Source organism: Coptis chinensis, chromosome 6 (assembly GCF_015680905.1).
Source record: "Coptis chinensis isolate HL-2020 chromosome 6, ASM1568090v1, whole genome shotgun sequence".
In the NCBI taxonomy this organism is placed as follows: Eukaryota; Viridiplantae; Streptophyta; class Magnoliopsida; order Ranunculales; family Ranunculaceae; genus Coptis; species Coptis chinensis.
This window is the reverse complement of record NC_141461.1, coordinates 76127835-76143101: the sequence shown is the minus strand read 5'-3', so window position 1 is coordinate 76143101 and position 15267 is coordinate 76127835. Positions and strand designations below refer to the sequence as shown.

Here is a 15267-nt window from a genome sequence, read left to right as displayed (position 1 = left end):
GACTTGCCGGAAAGCGATCTGAACGGAGATGGTCGAACTCGTGCTTATTTGTAGAGTGCAAGACTTTGAGCATATCGTGCTATATGTTGGCTGGGCATGTCGCGCCATCGTACGGGAAGTGGTTGGTGGTTGGACAAAGTCCGGAGGAGAGACTTTGTGAAGTACTTCAGAAACAAATGGAGATCTGTTGTAGGTTTTCAACATCTTTTGCACTATCCGGGTGGAATCTTTCTTGACCGCATTTTTGTCGAGCCTTTGGTTCATTTCGGTGATCTGTTGGATCGACGTTGATGACGCCGTCGATCCTGCTGGGTGACTCCTAGTGGGTTGTGGTGTGTCCACCAGGCGCTGAGCGTGATGTTTTCTTTGCCGGAGCTTCGGCTATTTGCTCGCTCACATCCCTAGTTGGCCCGCTAGATGGTGGAGTTGAGCCGAGGCTTGCCATGCTTCGTGGGGCTTGAGAATTTTGGTTATAAGTTTGTTTGGAAATGGTTTGGTTACTCAAGTAATCGAGATCACGACGGCGCCAATGTAAAGGCGTGATATGGTTTTTCCTTACAAACATCTTTAGGGATTTGGAAATAGATAATTGGATGAGACCGAAGTTCGACTTGAGAGCGAACTGCCTACGTATCTTACTCTGGATTCCAAGGGGGAGAGTAGAATCAGGTCTGGCGTAGTTCATAGGAGAGGTATTTATAGAGATTGAGCGTGTATCCTTGCTCTCCACGTGTAAAGGGTGTCCTAAACGTGAGGTGGAGATTAGGATGGCATGTGAGAACTGTTCTCATAGGTCTCTTTTGTAATGATGTGGAGTGGCAGTCTGTACAAGTAGCTTGCGGCCGTGATCAGTGGCTGATGGTCAAGATATGTACAAGTACTCTTTAGTCATGATTGCTTATAGATAGGGGATCTGTGTCACTTCCTAGCGTGGTTCGCCTGATATTGCGATCTGGCTGTAGCGTTCTACTGGCTCATGGATGCGACCTGTCTCCATAGGTCGATGTGTTATTTCCACCATGTTAAGCGCGTGCTGGATAGAGAATATCACTCCCCTACAGTTATGATGTAGCACCTAGCTAGATAAGAGGCAAGCCACAGTATATCACTGAATACCCCACCGGCTGTAACTTGAACCCCAGCTCCTGGCCCAATTATGATCAATGGATGGTCCTTGTATCTTGTCGCTGTGAAGGAGATGATATTATCATAACCCGACAATCGTGCATTTCCATTACAATGAGTTGTAGAGCTTAGTGTTGGATTTGTTGGTTCTTATTTGTAATGGCTCTGGTACAAGGCTTTGCAATGGGATATCAGCAAGCTCAAGCTTAGCAAAAAAACAATGGAAATGACTTACTGGGACTACTTTCCTTTGACTATGCTCGTAACTTAAACTACACAATCACCTGAATCTAGATGGATGTATTGTGCAATATACCAATCAGTTATTCGGATCACTACTACTCAACTTCACTTCAAACATGAGAACTCCAAAGGAACACAGTTTATAACGTGAGTTTACCAAAATGCAACCTAACTACAGCATAAATTAAAATTTCATGAACGACACCGAATTGAATCTTTCTTCCCTGCCATATATCTTACTTTATAAAGTATTATTTTGGTGGCTATGACCAGATAACATTTGTAATCACGAGCTCTTATGCATAGTATAATACGAACTAAGGCACACACAACGAGGTGTATTCCTAATTTCCTAGCATACCGCTCAATGACGTTAGAGAGAGAGTATTTTCCTTTTACCCCAAGCGTAGGATCTAAGAAGGTTCTATTTTGCGGGAAGACAGAAAAAATCTAACTACGTTATACTTTCTTGAGATGCACACACTTTAGCTTGCTGTGGGCTATTGTATTATCTGTTCTGATTAGTCAACACTAAGCAACCAAAACCTCATATACACACTTTAAAGTTATACCCATCCAACGGTAACAAAATATACACTTTAAAGTTATACCCATCCAACGGTAACAAAATATCATAGCTGAGACAACAATATCATCTACATTTGGTTCCACTGGGATATTATACAGTGGAACCCCTTTTAACAGGTGAAGCATTTCTCACTAGCCAGACCATAAACACATGCTCTCAACAAAATTCAATTCAGAGTCCACACCATACGCACTAGCCAGACCATAAACACATGCCTCAACAACATTCAATTTGGGTCCACAATCCACACCATACGCTTCGTACTAAACTTCAAAATCATCCTAGCAGAGATCTGACTGTTGAATCCATGGTAACTGATCCTGCCTGATTCATCATTTTTTTCTCCTGTCTATACTCCAGTACATACTACACTTATTTACCTGGACCAGTAACATAGGAAGTTCTTCACATAACCACATTTATAGACAGGGAGCAAGCACATTCACTGTTCTAATGTTATATATATATATATATATTTACAGTTTAAGCAAAATGAAGTCAGCCAAAATCCACGATGCCTATATAACAGTAAAGCTCCAATCCCATTTTATATCGCCCAACACAGAACCCAGAGCTCCTTCAATGGAGTATGTGTGCCATTATAAACACACCTGCATTGATATTTTTTGTGTTGTATATGGTATATACTCTTCTTTCTTCACCTCAACTGTAACTTTGTATGAGCGTAAGGACATAGGATTCTCTAATGCACAAAAAGAACCGCCTTGGTAGCTGCACCAATTGGATCAACTGCATCCATCTTTTGCATGTGAAAGATTTCCCTGCTAATACGTTGCTTCTATTTGATCTTCTCTCTACCAGTAAGAGGTTGTTTAGTCACCATCTCTGAACGTTGAAGGTTGAAAAATGGCGGCATTCTACACCAACAAGGTCATGAACCAGAAATCTTTTGAACAATCTAGAAGAGAAGCCTCCAACACCAAAACAAAGTCCCAACTGGTGACAAGCTGATTCCAGAAACAAGAAATACTAGTGAGAAGGGAATAAGGGAGTACACTTCAACATTATACCATGCTGCAGCTCCTGCCCCTCACAGTAAGCATATGGAAGAGAAATATCTAAAAACAAATAATTAGTATAAAGCTTTTTGAAGGTTCAAGTAGCTAGTAAAAATATCTCCAATTAGACAAATGAAATTGGTATATCAACTCACATAAAATGTTCTTGGTTAGACCCATGGGGTCAGTATTTGATTGCAAAATCTTTAGTTGTTGATCATGAATCAGAATAGCTAGACAGAAAATGGACAACTAGCAATTGTAACATGCAAAGTTATAGTATCAACTATCAAGTAACCAAAATATAAATGCAATAACAATGTTTGTCACTTGACTGACCAGCAAAAACCATGAAGAGAACAAACATGAAAGTGAGATGATGTTAGGAGAAATCCAAAAGCAAAAGTAGTAAATCCCACAGGTAAAAAGAAAACAGTAGTCCTTGTCTCCACTATCATATCTCAAGACATTAGATATGATAATAATAACAATACCAACATTACTGACGAACATAGCACTAACAATAGCAGCAGAATATAGAAAAAAGTAAAAATGCCAATGTAGCCATGTTATGCAATGAGTTTGATCAGGAATCAATGAGGTCCAAAGCATTAGTTTCTGCCAACGATTATGTGTGATACATCATAGGTTAAAAAAATGTCACGCCTATGTTCAAGCTTTTAGAGCAGAACAATATAAACGCTAAGCCTAATATAAGAATACAATTATTACAAGAGTCTAAGAAGGACATTCGAGAATATAGCTTACCAGATTAAGAAATACTAAGTTCCAGAGCCAGACTTCTGAACCCACACTTGCTTCTGCACATGCATAAACTCACACTGATTACCTTTGGTCCAACTAAACACATACCATGATACTAGGATAACTTGAAGGAAAACAAACTATCACCAACCTCATGGGAACCATATCCAGTAGCACCTCCCCTTTTCGTAGTCTTGCCCTCACTTAAATATAAAGATCCATCAACATCCTTCATCCCCTCAAGCAGGACCAGGGACGACCACCATACCTGTGGGAACCTGGACATGAATTGGAGATAATAGGTAATGTGTTAATTTTACAGCGAGAACTAATTATTCTTGATTATCTCAATAATTATTAATCGAAAAATCTTTAAAGATAACTAACCATTCTCCATAGATGAGCTACTTAATGCTTCCAATTGTTTTAACTTCACCACTCCTGCTTGAATTAGGCTGGTCAACCCTCATATCTACATGACTTGACGAGGGATTTCGATGGTTCCCACTGATATCATCCCCTAGTTTACTAGTCCCAGTGGCAGGTGTATGATGGGGAATGGACATGTTTTCCAAGGACTCTGACAGTGACAAGGTGTCGTCATTTCCATGAAATCCATCTGAATGGCGATGAATCCAAGCCGTATGATCAGGTCTATCCTTGTTTTTGGTGCGCTTGTCATTAATAAAACCTGAACCATGTTGATCACTCCCAATAACATCTACAGTCCTTTTACCGTCAAAATATGCACCACATGCAGGGTGTGAAACACTGAAGAGGTTATCCCTCAAAGCCGAGCAGCTCTGTTGCATGGGTACGCCTTAATTTCCTCTGTATCGCGTACCCGTGTCATGCAGACACGGATACGGACACGGACACCCGGACAAAAGCAAAACAGTACCCTAATTCTCAGATCTCACCGTGTCCAAATCGTCGTACCCATGTCCAAACCAGACACTCCATCCCGTACCCATGCAACACAGCTGAGCGGATGTTAGAGGACCAGGGAGGTCTCTTTTCTTTCTTCGACGGCAGATTTTGGATTTGCTGTTCAGACTGAACTGCTGTAGATGGTTGACTCTGACACGGTTCCTTGTTTAAAAATATGCTTCTGATAATTTTTCCACCAACGTCACTTCCCTGACCCTGTTTGGAAGCAGGTGAGCCACCAGAGTTTCTCACTGAAGCTGTCACATTTCGTTGTTGTGAAACACCTGTTAGGACTGACAAGAAATCATTTGAGTCAGAATTAAAAAACAAACTGTTTTCCTTAGAAACAACAACACGTTCAGCTTGAAGCTTTAGTGAAAGAAATGAGAAAAAAATGCAAAATTTACCTGAGACCCTTCTCGCTCTTTCCCTTTCAGAAGTATAACTTTCTTTTTTCCAAGATCGACAGTCCCAGAAGCTCCTGCAATAGCTCCGTCAATGTTTGCAACTGAAATCTACTTACTATGTAAAAGAGGGCGAACATACATTCTACTAATTACTCGTGCTAACAGAAGCATGCTCAGGATACAAGCAGAAGCTTCTCGACCGTAAAGGTACAGGGCAATAACCATAGACTCACAACTTCCGAACCACGGATATGTGCACAATTTCATTACCATTACCCTGGCACCATGTGCAAAAAAATCCCGACCTATCGGACTATACTGGCTACATATATCACAAAATCAGGTAACTGCATATCAAACTTTTTGATGTATATGCAACAATTTTACCCCCTTTTCCCACATTTTCCTTGACCTGTCAATCCTATATTTTCGACATCCGTGCCTCGGCATGTTACAGTCAAAAGATGTTCCAAGTCATTAATTGGCATTTTTCTCATTACCTTGACTGTTTCCATCACTAATTCTTGGTCGAACACAGCTAATCCACATTCAATTGTACTATAGATAATCCCTACAAATCTTGGGAATATACATATAGCATATAAGACCAGTAAGTTACTAATTACAGAGAGTTGGAAACATGTCTCTAACTATGAAAAGGTAAGGGACTTAATATAAATACTCAGACCATACAAGCATGATTAAGAATAACTTTCGTGTAAATTATCATTTCTCGAGATTTGATTGAAAGTTTCACCATTACCAAAATCTCCACCCTTTCCAGTTTCGACACACCCACAATATGTTGCAATGTAGTAATTTCAATATTTAAGATGTCAAAGACATTACTTAACATGCAAATTTTGAATTGCTTAGACGTGTTCCTAACATCAACATTCGTAATGGTTAATTGTTGAGTTTAATATTGGTGAATAACACTGAATAAATTGGGAGTCAGTTTCCCTTGCATACCACTTTCATCTGCTATTATTTGAGCTCCACTTTCTGTCGGCGGATGATCCTCATGCCTTGGAACTAGAATGTATGCCGGTTTATCCTTCCCAATGTGCTATCTCTCATGACATACTGTTTCATTAAACATGTTTATACATTCAAAAACAGACATATAGCAGGACAGTACCTTCTATAGACATAGAGGCATAGAGCATATAGATCAGTATAAAACAACATACTATCAAGTGCAAGCACCCAAGAGTTTAAAAATATATATATCATTCAAAGCCAAAACATTACCTCGAGATGGACCAAATACCAATTGAATGTAGGCAAATACCAAGTGGTGGATACACCCAAAGGCCCAAGCCCAAAGCCCGACCATCCATAGGCTATCTGAAATTCTGAAAGTATAACACGATCAACGGAGATATGCCAATAGGTAAGGTTGCATGATAACAATTACCGGTCAACATTTGCTTAAACCCTAAACAATTTTTTTTCTAAAACCTCATTTTTGTTATCATCACTCAACAGTGGACTAGTATAACTGCATAGCAGTGGGGCGTGAGCGGAGCAGTGCATTTTGTTAATTATGTGCATTTAAATACTTTTCACAGGAAATAAGCATTTAAAACACACACCATGACTGAAAATCCATTTAGTGGAGGTTGTTTCATACCTGAAGCAAGGATTTTGTGAATTCTCATGACACTGTAGATATAGAGCAATCCAAAGGGCTAGGGAAAAGAGCTGCAAAAAGGTTTGGCTGCACATTAACAACGCAAAAAACCAATCAATTCCCTGTTTAAACTTTGAAGAAACCATGTGAGGGAAGATAAACAATCTAGGCATATTTGATGGGAGTGCTTATGCTGGGCCGAAGGGCTGAAGAAGTTGCCATCTTGCGGTAGCAACCAAATTTTAAAAAAAAAAGGAGGGGGCGGGGCGGGGATATGAAACAAACTTGGTACCTCAGGCAGAACACATATTAAGTAAATCAGAAGAAGTAGACCGTTACAATGTAGCAAGTAAAACAGAATAGATTTGAATTAAAACAGATTGTGTTCCAAGTAAGAAATTACGAAATTAGGTGTTCCCACTACTAAAAAACTAACAGGGAAACAGGGATTATGCTAACTTTATAAAATGCTAACTAAAAAACTAACATATTTTAAAATGAATTGTTTTTTTGCTAACTTTATAAACATTGCAAGTCCATAACAGAACTCAGGTGAGGACGACCAAGTTACCCCGACTGTATACAGAAAACTGAAGTCCAAATGGTGAAGAGTCCATGTACTCGGTGTCAGCGTGAAAAACACTGTGGGCCTAGAATATGACATTGATTAGTTATGCTGGTATGCAATACTGATCCGATAGGCGGATCTGGTATAGTGGTGTTCTCTCACTCGAGCATGCTCTATTGTTCTCTATTTTTATATATGTTGGTCATTTCGTTTTGTGCGCATACAATTACTTCAATTCGTACTTTAGTTCTCTCTTTCATTGCAAACACAAAAGAATAACTGGAAGAAGAAGCTTTGTAACGAAAATGGGGACTAATAAGGGGCGATTATTCCATTAGGGGCTTTTTGGTCCTTGTTCGGAAATTAGTTATTTTAGGACAACAAAACATGAGTACTGTTAATCTAAGCACACCAACTCGTGAGGAGAGTGAAGACGAAGATGGAGAAATTCTTGCAGGAAAATTTGAGACAATCTTTGGGCAAGGATCACTGGAAAAATTCTTGCAGAAACGTTTATTGAAAATTCACAGAGATGTTTTACAACTGGAGGAGGAACGTGAGGGTAGTGAAGAGGAGGCAACTCGAGGAGTTGGCCTCGACAGAAAGGATGATTCAGCTGGAATTGAACAACCACCACCAGGTCCCGTACTTGCAACAAGGCGAGAAACACAAAAGGAAGGAGACACAAGTAACAAAACCACTCAAAGGGTCGACAAGGAGATAGTAACTGGACGACATTTTTCGAACCGGTAGAAGTGGAAAAAATCTCATCCTGGGCTGATATACTAGGTCGTAGCTCAGTGGGGAAGAAGAACCTCAGTTATATCAAACCAACTATGGTGGATGGGAAGGCCATTGTCCATGTCCAGTCCAACCAATTTGAGCATGTTAAGAAGAAATACGAAAATCTTGTGGTGGGGAGCTTTGTTGGGAAGAAACCAGGCTTCATGTATGTCAAGGAAATGGTTACGCGTACATGGCGACTGAAGAACAAGTTTACTATGAAAACTTATGGGGATACCATGTTCACCTTTGAATTTCAGACGGAGGAAGATCGGGAGTCTGTGTTGGACAAAGGGAGCTTCCACATCGCCAGCCAACTGTTTGTAGTTAGGCCTTGGAAGCTATTTGTGGAGGCCGATGCAAAAGAGCTTAAAACCATTCCCATCTGGGTCATCCTGAAAAACTTCCCGTTGGAAATGTGGGACTCCAGAGGGTTCAGTAAGGTGGCAAGTGCGTTAGGCATTCCAATGTTACCCGACAAGCCAACAGAGGAAATGACTAGAACCACCTATGCAAGGCTGTGTGTGGACGTAGATGTGGATTGCACGTTCCCAACAGAGATACCAGTGGTGGTAGACCAAGTAAGGGCCTTTAACATACCAGTTGAGTACAATTGGAGACCACCGATCTGCTCCCACTGCAAAGTTTTTGGGCATAGCGATGCTAAGTGTGCCAAGATAGGGAGAAAAGCTACAGACCAACCACAAGTATGGCTCAAAAGGAAAGAGCAACAGGAGCAAGGTGCAAAGCAGGGCACAATGAGTGGGAAAGAGCAAAGTAATGGGACCGATACAGAAGCAGTACAACCCCAAGTACTGCTAACAAGGAAAGAGCAACAGGAGCAAAGTGCACAGCAGGGCACAATGAGTGGGAAAGAACAATGTCTTGGGGACGTCTGACGTAAGCGGTACAAGTGAAAGACACAGGAGGCAAAGAAAGAGACGAGCAAGGGATGGGTCGGAGGAAAGGGCTAGCCATGAGGAAGGATGGGAAACCCCAAACGAAGCCATAAGGTAAGAGCGTAATCAGGCCGCGGGGTGCCCGAGAGGTACTACAAGTGGTAGTGCAGAAAAGGGAAAGGCAGTGGAAGGTGACCCAAAGGGACTGACCACAGGAAGTACAACAGAGCACCAACGGGATAATCCAAGGGACAGAGCAACAAGTGCTCGGGAGGGTAGGCCAGCGACCGCTGTTACAATCCTCAAATCAGCTAGTAGCACTGGCAGTACACAAAAGATGGGAGTGAAAGACCATCCAAAGCCCAACCAGTTGCCCCTTAATCGTTTTAAATGATGAATATGGCATGTTGGAACATGAGGGGGTTCAATATGGGGTTTAAGCACATGGAAGTGAAGGAAATGATCAGGAAGTTTGATATTAGACTATTCGGGTTCTTTGGACACGAGTAAAGCAACAAAATGTGGATGTTATTAGACATAAAAAGTGGTACCAGTAGGAATTAATCCATAATTATCGGTTGAATGACACAGAAAGATTTGGATATGCTATGATCCAACTTCGCGGTACGATTATGAATGTGACAAGGAGCTGCAGACATCAGCCCTCGACATAGCAATGAATGATGGGAAAGCATTAGTGATTACCGCGGATATATGAAAGTACCGATTGCAGAGTTAGGAGGAAGGTGTGGAATGACTTGATAGACATGTCTAACGTAATTCAAGCGCCGTGGATTGTGATGGGGGACTTCAATTCCATCATGAACTCACAAGAAAAGGTGGGGGGTATAGCAGTAAGGCCGAGCCGGTTTATGGAGTTAATGGGACTGCACATCTATTGCTGGGTTAGTTGACCTACGATTCAAGGGCAATTACCTAACCTGGAATAATAAGCAAGATAACAGGGTGTGGTGTAAGCTAGACAGGGTCATGGTGAATGCAGAATGGGTAGATGAATGCAACGACTACGAGTCTGAGTTTATGAACCCAGGGGCGACCTCTGATCATTCACCGATGGTAGTATACTCCCTAACACAGAAGAACAAGCGGAAAAAATCATTCAGGTACTTTAACTTCTGGTCCAAGGAAGAGGGTTATATGGCGCTCATACAGAGAGCATGGGATACCCCAGTGGTGGGGAACCCGATGTATATCCTCATGAAAAAGCTGAAAGTAACTAAGGGGGCCCTCATTGCATGGAATAAAGATAGAGTAGGTGATGTGGTGATCAGACTGGAAAAGGAGAAACAGCGCATGAATGAGGTACAGGAGAAACTTCAACAGCGGCCGCTGGATGCACTACTTATTCAGGAAGAGAGGGCTGCCATCACTGGGTTTGTGCGAGCATCAATGCATGACGAGGCATTCCACAAGCAGAAATCCCGAGACCAAGTCATTGTCCTAGGGGATGACAACACCGCCTACTTCTTCAAGTCCATCCAGACCCGAAGAATGATGAACAAAATCACCTGCCTCAAGGATATAAATGGGAGGGCTCTTGAGGATACCGAAGAGATTGGAAAAGAATGTGTAGAGTACTACCGGAACCTATACAGCCCAGTCACCCTCAACACCTTGGACTTCTCAGCGTTTGAGGGTATTCATAGGACTCAGATTGGAATGGATCTGCGAGAGAAATTAGAAGCGGAGGTGACAAGAGATGAGATTGTAGAAGCCCTGTCAAGGATTGACAGTGACAAAGCTCCGGGGGGGGGGGGGATGGGTTTGGATCCCACTTTTTCAAATCTGCTTGGCGAATTGTGGGTGATGACTTCGTCAAAGCAATCAAAAACTTCTTTGTGTCAGGGCGACTTCTAAGTGAGGTAAACTCTACATGTGTTACTCTAGTGCCAAAGAATCTGAGTCCAGTGTCCCTGAGTGACTACAGACCAATAGCTTGCTACAGTGTAGTTTACAAATGCATTATGAAAATAATGACGGCCAGAATGAAAGACATTATGCCCATAATAGTGTCTCCATGCCAATCTGCTTTCATCTCAGGAAGAAGCATACAAGATAGTATCTTGTTGTCCCATGAGCTTTTACACAACTACCACAGAGATGAGAACCCACCAAGGATGGCCGCAAAGATAGACTTGAGGAAAGCATATGACTCGGTGCGGTGGGAAGCAGTGGAATTTGCACTGAACAGAGTCGGAATCCCTACGAGGTTTGTGGCATGGGTTATGGCATGTATTCAGGATGCTCACTACTCCATCATGATTAATGGTGCCCCACATGGGTATTTCAGGGGTAAGCGAGGCATCCGTCAGGGAGACCCCTTGTCGCCATATCTCTTCGTGCTTGTTATGGAGATGTTCTCAGAACTTATGATACACAGTGTCACAGTGGGGGATTACAAACTACATCACAGATGCCAGAACCCAGTGATAACCCACTTATCATTTGCGGATGACCTCATTGCCTTTATGCATGGCGATCTCATTACAGTCATGACGCTCAGGGATACTCTCAAACGGTTTAGTGGCTGTACAGGGCTTGAAGCTAACGTACAGAAGAGTCAATTATTTTGCACAGGAATGGATCAGAGGCTTTGTGAGGAGGCAAGGCAGGTCATACAGTTCCCACAAGGCACCCTACCAGTGAAATACTTAGGGCTCCCTCTCATCACTACCCGATTGACTTATACAGACTGTATGCCTCTGTTGGAAAAGGTTACTAGACGCATCCAGAGTTGGAAGGGAAAATTTCTTTCCTATGCTGGAAGGCTACAGCTGCTTAAGTCGGTGGTCAACAACTTAAGCATTTTCTGGTTAGCAGCCTTCATCTTACCTAAAAGAGCTATTGATGAACTGAATAGAATGTGCAGGAATTTTTTATGGGTAGGACCTGACGGAGGCACATCCCATGCACTCATCAGCTGGGAGGATGTGTGCTACCCATACGAGGAAGGTGGGCTTGGAATCCGAAGCTTAGCAATCGCTAATCGGGCTGCGAACTTAAGGCACATATGGCATATAGTAAGCAAGAAAGACACTCTGTGGGTACACTGGATACAAAACAACCTGATAAAGGGGCGAAACTTTTGGCAGCTGAAAATCCCTGGTGATTGTTCCTGGAGCTGGCGCCACATTTTGAAAGACCGAGATGAAGCGAGGGCCATCGCCACACATCTGATAGGGGATGGGGAAGGTACAAGCACGCGGTAATACGACCTTTGGCACCCGATTGGGGATCTTGGCGAAAAATTTGACATGAGGTTCTTCTATGACTCGGCATGTAACAGGAGAGCTAAGGTATCAAGGTTTATAGAGGATGGGCACTCGCAAATACCACGCCGATTCAAAAGATACCATCCAGAATTAGTGCAAGGCATCGAAGAAGAGGTGAACATCCATTCGGGTGAAGACGGTGATCCGGCGATTCTGACGAAGGGGAGATTACGAGATGAAGGACACATATGAAAGCATCGAACCGCCAAACAAAGCACCCGTGGCACCACATAGTCCGGTTTCGCAACAAAATACCCGTGTACTCATTTATAACTTGGTTAGCGATGAGGAGAGGGTTGAAAACACCGCAAAAACCGGAAGGAATGGAAGGTGGTGGCTAATGATGGATGTGTACTATGCAATAGGGACTGCGGAAAGAGGAACACCCGTTTTTCTTTACTTGCAGCTATGGCGGAGATATGGGAAAGGCTAATAGCAAAGAGTCGGGTATCAAAGAGGGATAGAAACCACTTGGCGGTGAACCGGATTTGGATAGCCAGAAAAACTAGAGGGAAAGGAGGCTACCAAGATGTGTTGAGGTCTTTGCTCACAGGATACATTTATTGGACCTGGAAAGAGAGGAACAACAGATGTTTGAACACAAGTTTCATAATCGCAAAGCAACAAGCGAACGCATAACTAATCATAAATGAAATTAAGGTTAAGGTCCAAGCAATGGAGGTTAAAATGGAGGAGGGGCCGGAAAAGGAGAGGTTCGAACAACCGTGGGCGTAAGCAAATAGAGGGGACTCAAAGATAAAAAATCAAATGCAAGTGGCAGAAGGCGAGGGAAGGCAATCACACTCTAAACTCTGATGGGAGTGTGAAAGGAACACAGGGACTGTGGGCAGCAGTAATACGAGATAGCAATGGGCTTGTAGTGGCAGCAGCCCATGGGCATTCAGCATACAACAACATAGCAATGGTGGAATTGCAAGGGGTAGAGCAAGGGCTCGTTCTAGCCTTAGCGCACAATGTCAGAAGGGTAGAAGCGCAGACAGACTCCTCTAATGTGGAAGCATTCCTAAACACGAAGAGATACCCCTGGCAGGCGAGAAAATTGATAAAAAACATAGAAGCAATGCAAAGTCGCCTCACTTTCTTCTCCATAAACCACATATATCGAGAGACAAACCAACTTGCAGACGCACTCATTGCGAACTGCCCAAATGTAACATTTGTCGAACTTGTACCTAGTTCCTTTGCAGAGGATGTAAGGAAAATAGCCTATGATGATGCCATAGGAAGAGAGTATGAGAGATGTAACTGAAAGCTTCTTTTGTTAATGAAAAGGGGTAGGGGACCTCTAAAACAACCTCGCTTACCAACCAAAAAAAAAAAAAAACACACAAAAGAATACATTGCCTATGCAAACTGATACAATAATGGATTTCATCATTTCACTTTTTAAATCATGCCAAGTACAAGGGAATATCAAAGTTAAACTGGATGAACTCCCAAACAAAAGTAGCCCAAAATCCCAAATCAGTATAACAAAAAGAAACCCACCCAGAAATAAGATACAATCTGGGGGTGATGAATCCAAGTAAACAAAGCATATCACCGATCATGAATTGAACTAAACAAAAGCAAGTTAATTTAATGTTGTCTAATCTACAATGAATCAATGATTACTGCGTCAAAACGTTTATGGATGTTGAAAGGAACTTACCTATCCACAGTGATTGATGCCTGAGTCCTGATTCGTGAAGCTTTGTAGAGCCGTAGGATGGAGGAGAGATTGGGAGAGGTTGGAGGCAAAGAGAGGAGAAACGGGAAAAAAGAGATTGTGTTTACTCTCTATTACACCATTCAAAACGGTGTCATATATGATATTTGGTAATTAACTGGAAAAACTTGCTAGAATTAAGAGTTCTATACTAAGAAACATGGACACTATATTCTTAAAACTAGTATACTGCGTGGCAGTAGGGAGTGAGCGGAGCTGCGGCGGAGGGAGAGAGTTGGGTGATGGGGAGAGAGAGAGAGAGGTGGGCGAAGGAGAAAGGTATTTGGGCGAAAAAAAAAAATAAGAGAAAAAATGAGGACAGACAGACAGAAACCAACCAAGTTGATTTTGTCTCGCATAGCCTCCCTTCTCTCAAAACGCTTCGCTCACTCGACTAAGTGGAGTTAGAAAATGTGGGCTTTTGAGCTTGGGTCAGAGCCCAACCAAGAAAATAACCCATGGACCTTGTGATTTGGGGTCCTACAAGCCTTCAAGCAATTGTTCGCTTAATTTATATATCAACTTCTTCTCATCACCATTTAAATGATTTTAAGAATGGAGAGGGATAGAGCCATATTTACTGTAGTTACATTATAAACGAATCCAAATAAAATTGTAAACTTAAAAGTTGAATGTAGTGCTGAATTTTAGTAGATAGGATCTCCCTATTATGGAGAACATGCTCACAAAAATTTAGCTAATTCAAAGAAATCTAACCTTAGCTCTTAGGACATGCTCACAAATTTTTTTCGAAACGTTAGATTTAAAGTTAAAAAATAAACATTAATTTTTACATGGTTAGACATATTCAAATATTATAATTTTTTGTGACAATGATTTTTATAGTGAGGAGATTATCTCCACAAAAAATCAAGTCTTAATGCATTTGTATGTCGAAAATGTGGCTATAATGTGTGCATAAGAATGTGGCTCTATCGCTCCCCTAGAATTGCATATTTGCATCCAACGGATATCACTTATCACTAAGCAGTTTTCACACTAGGCACTAGCTCGTAAACTTGTTTTTTTCTTTGGTACTCCCTTTGAAGGGTTACAGAAAATAAGATATTATCCACCTTTGGGGATCTTAAGTGTGAAAAATTACAAACTCTATAAATTTGAAAGCCGCAAATGCAAAAAATCTAATGTCATACACTGTTGGACAACAAACAACTTCTTATACCTGCAGGCTCAAGAAATGGTTTTTCAAAAGTTAACATACTGTTTAAAGCTAAATCTGGAGTACCTGTAACAGAGTGGCAAGATAGATGCAAACTTTCA

At 41.8% G+C, this 15267-nt stretch overlaps 1 long non-coding RNA gene across 1 annotated transcript; it reads right to left on the bottom strand.

The window, feature by feature from the left end:
• Positions 1 to 1920: 1920 nt before the first annotated feature.
• LOC147494514 (uncharacterized) lies at positions 1921 to 6567 on the bottom strand. Its single transcript, XR_015199928.1, has 7 exons — positions 6333 to 6567; positions 6051 to 6164; positions 5079 to 5152; positions 4129 to 4964; positions 3893 to 4019; positions 3745 to 3797; positions 1921 to 2925 (listed from the first exon to the last, which is right to left on the bottom strand). It is a non-coding gene; the product is annotated as an uncharacterized LOC147494514 (long non-coding RNA).
• Positions 6568 to 15267: the final 8700 nt, after the last annotated feature.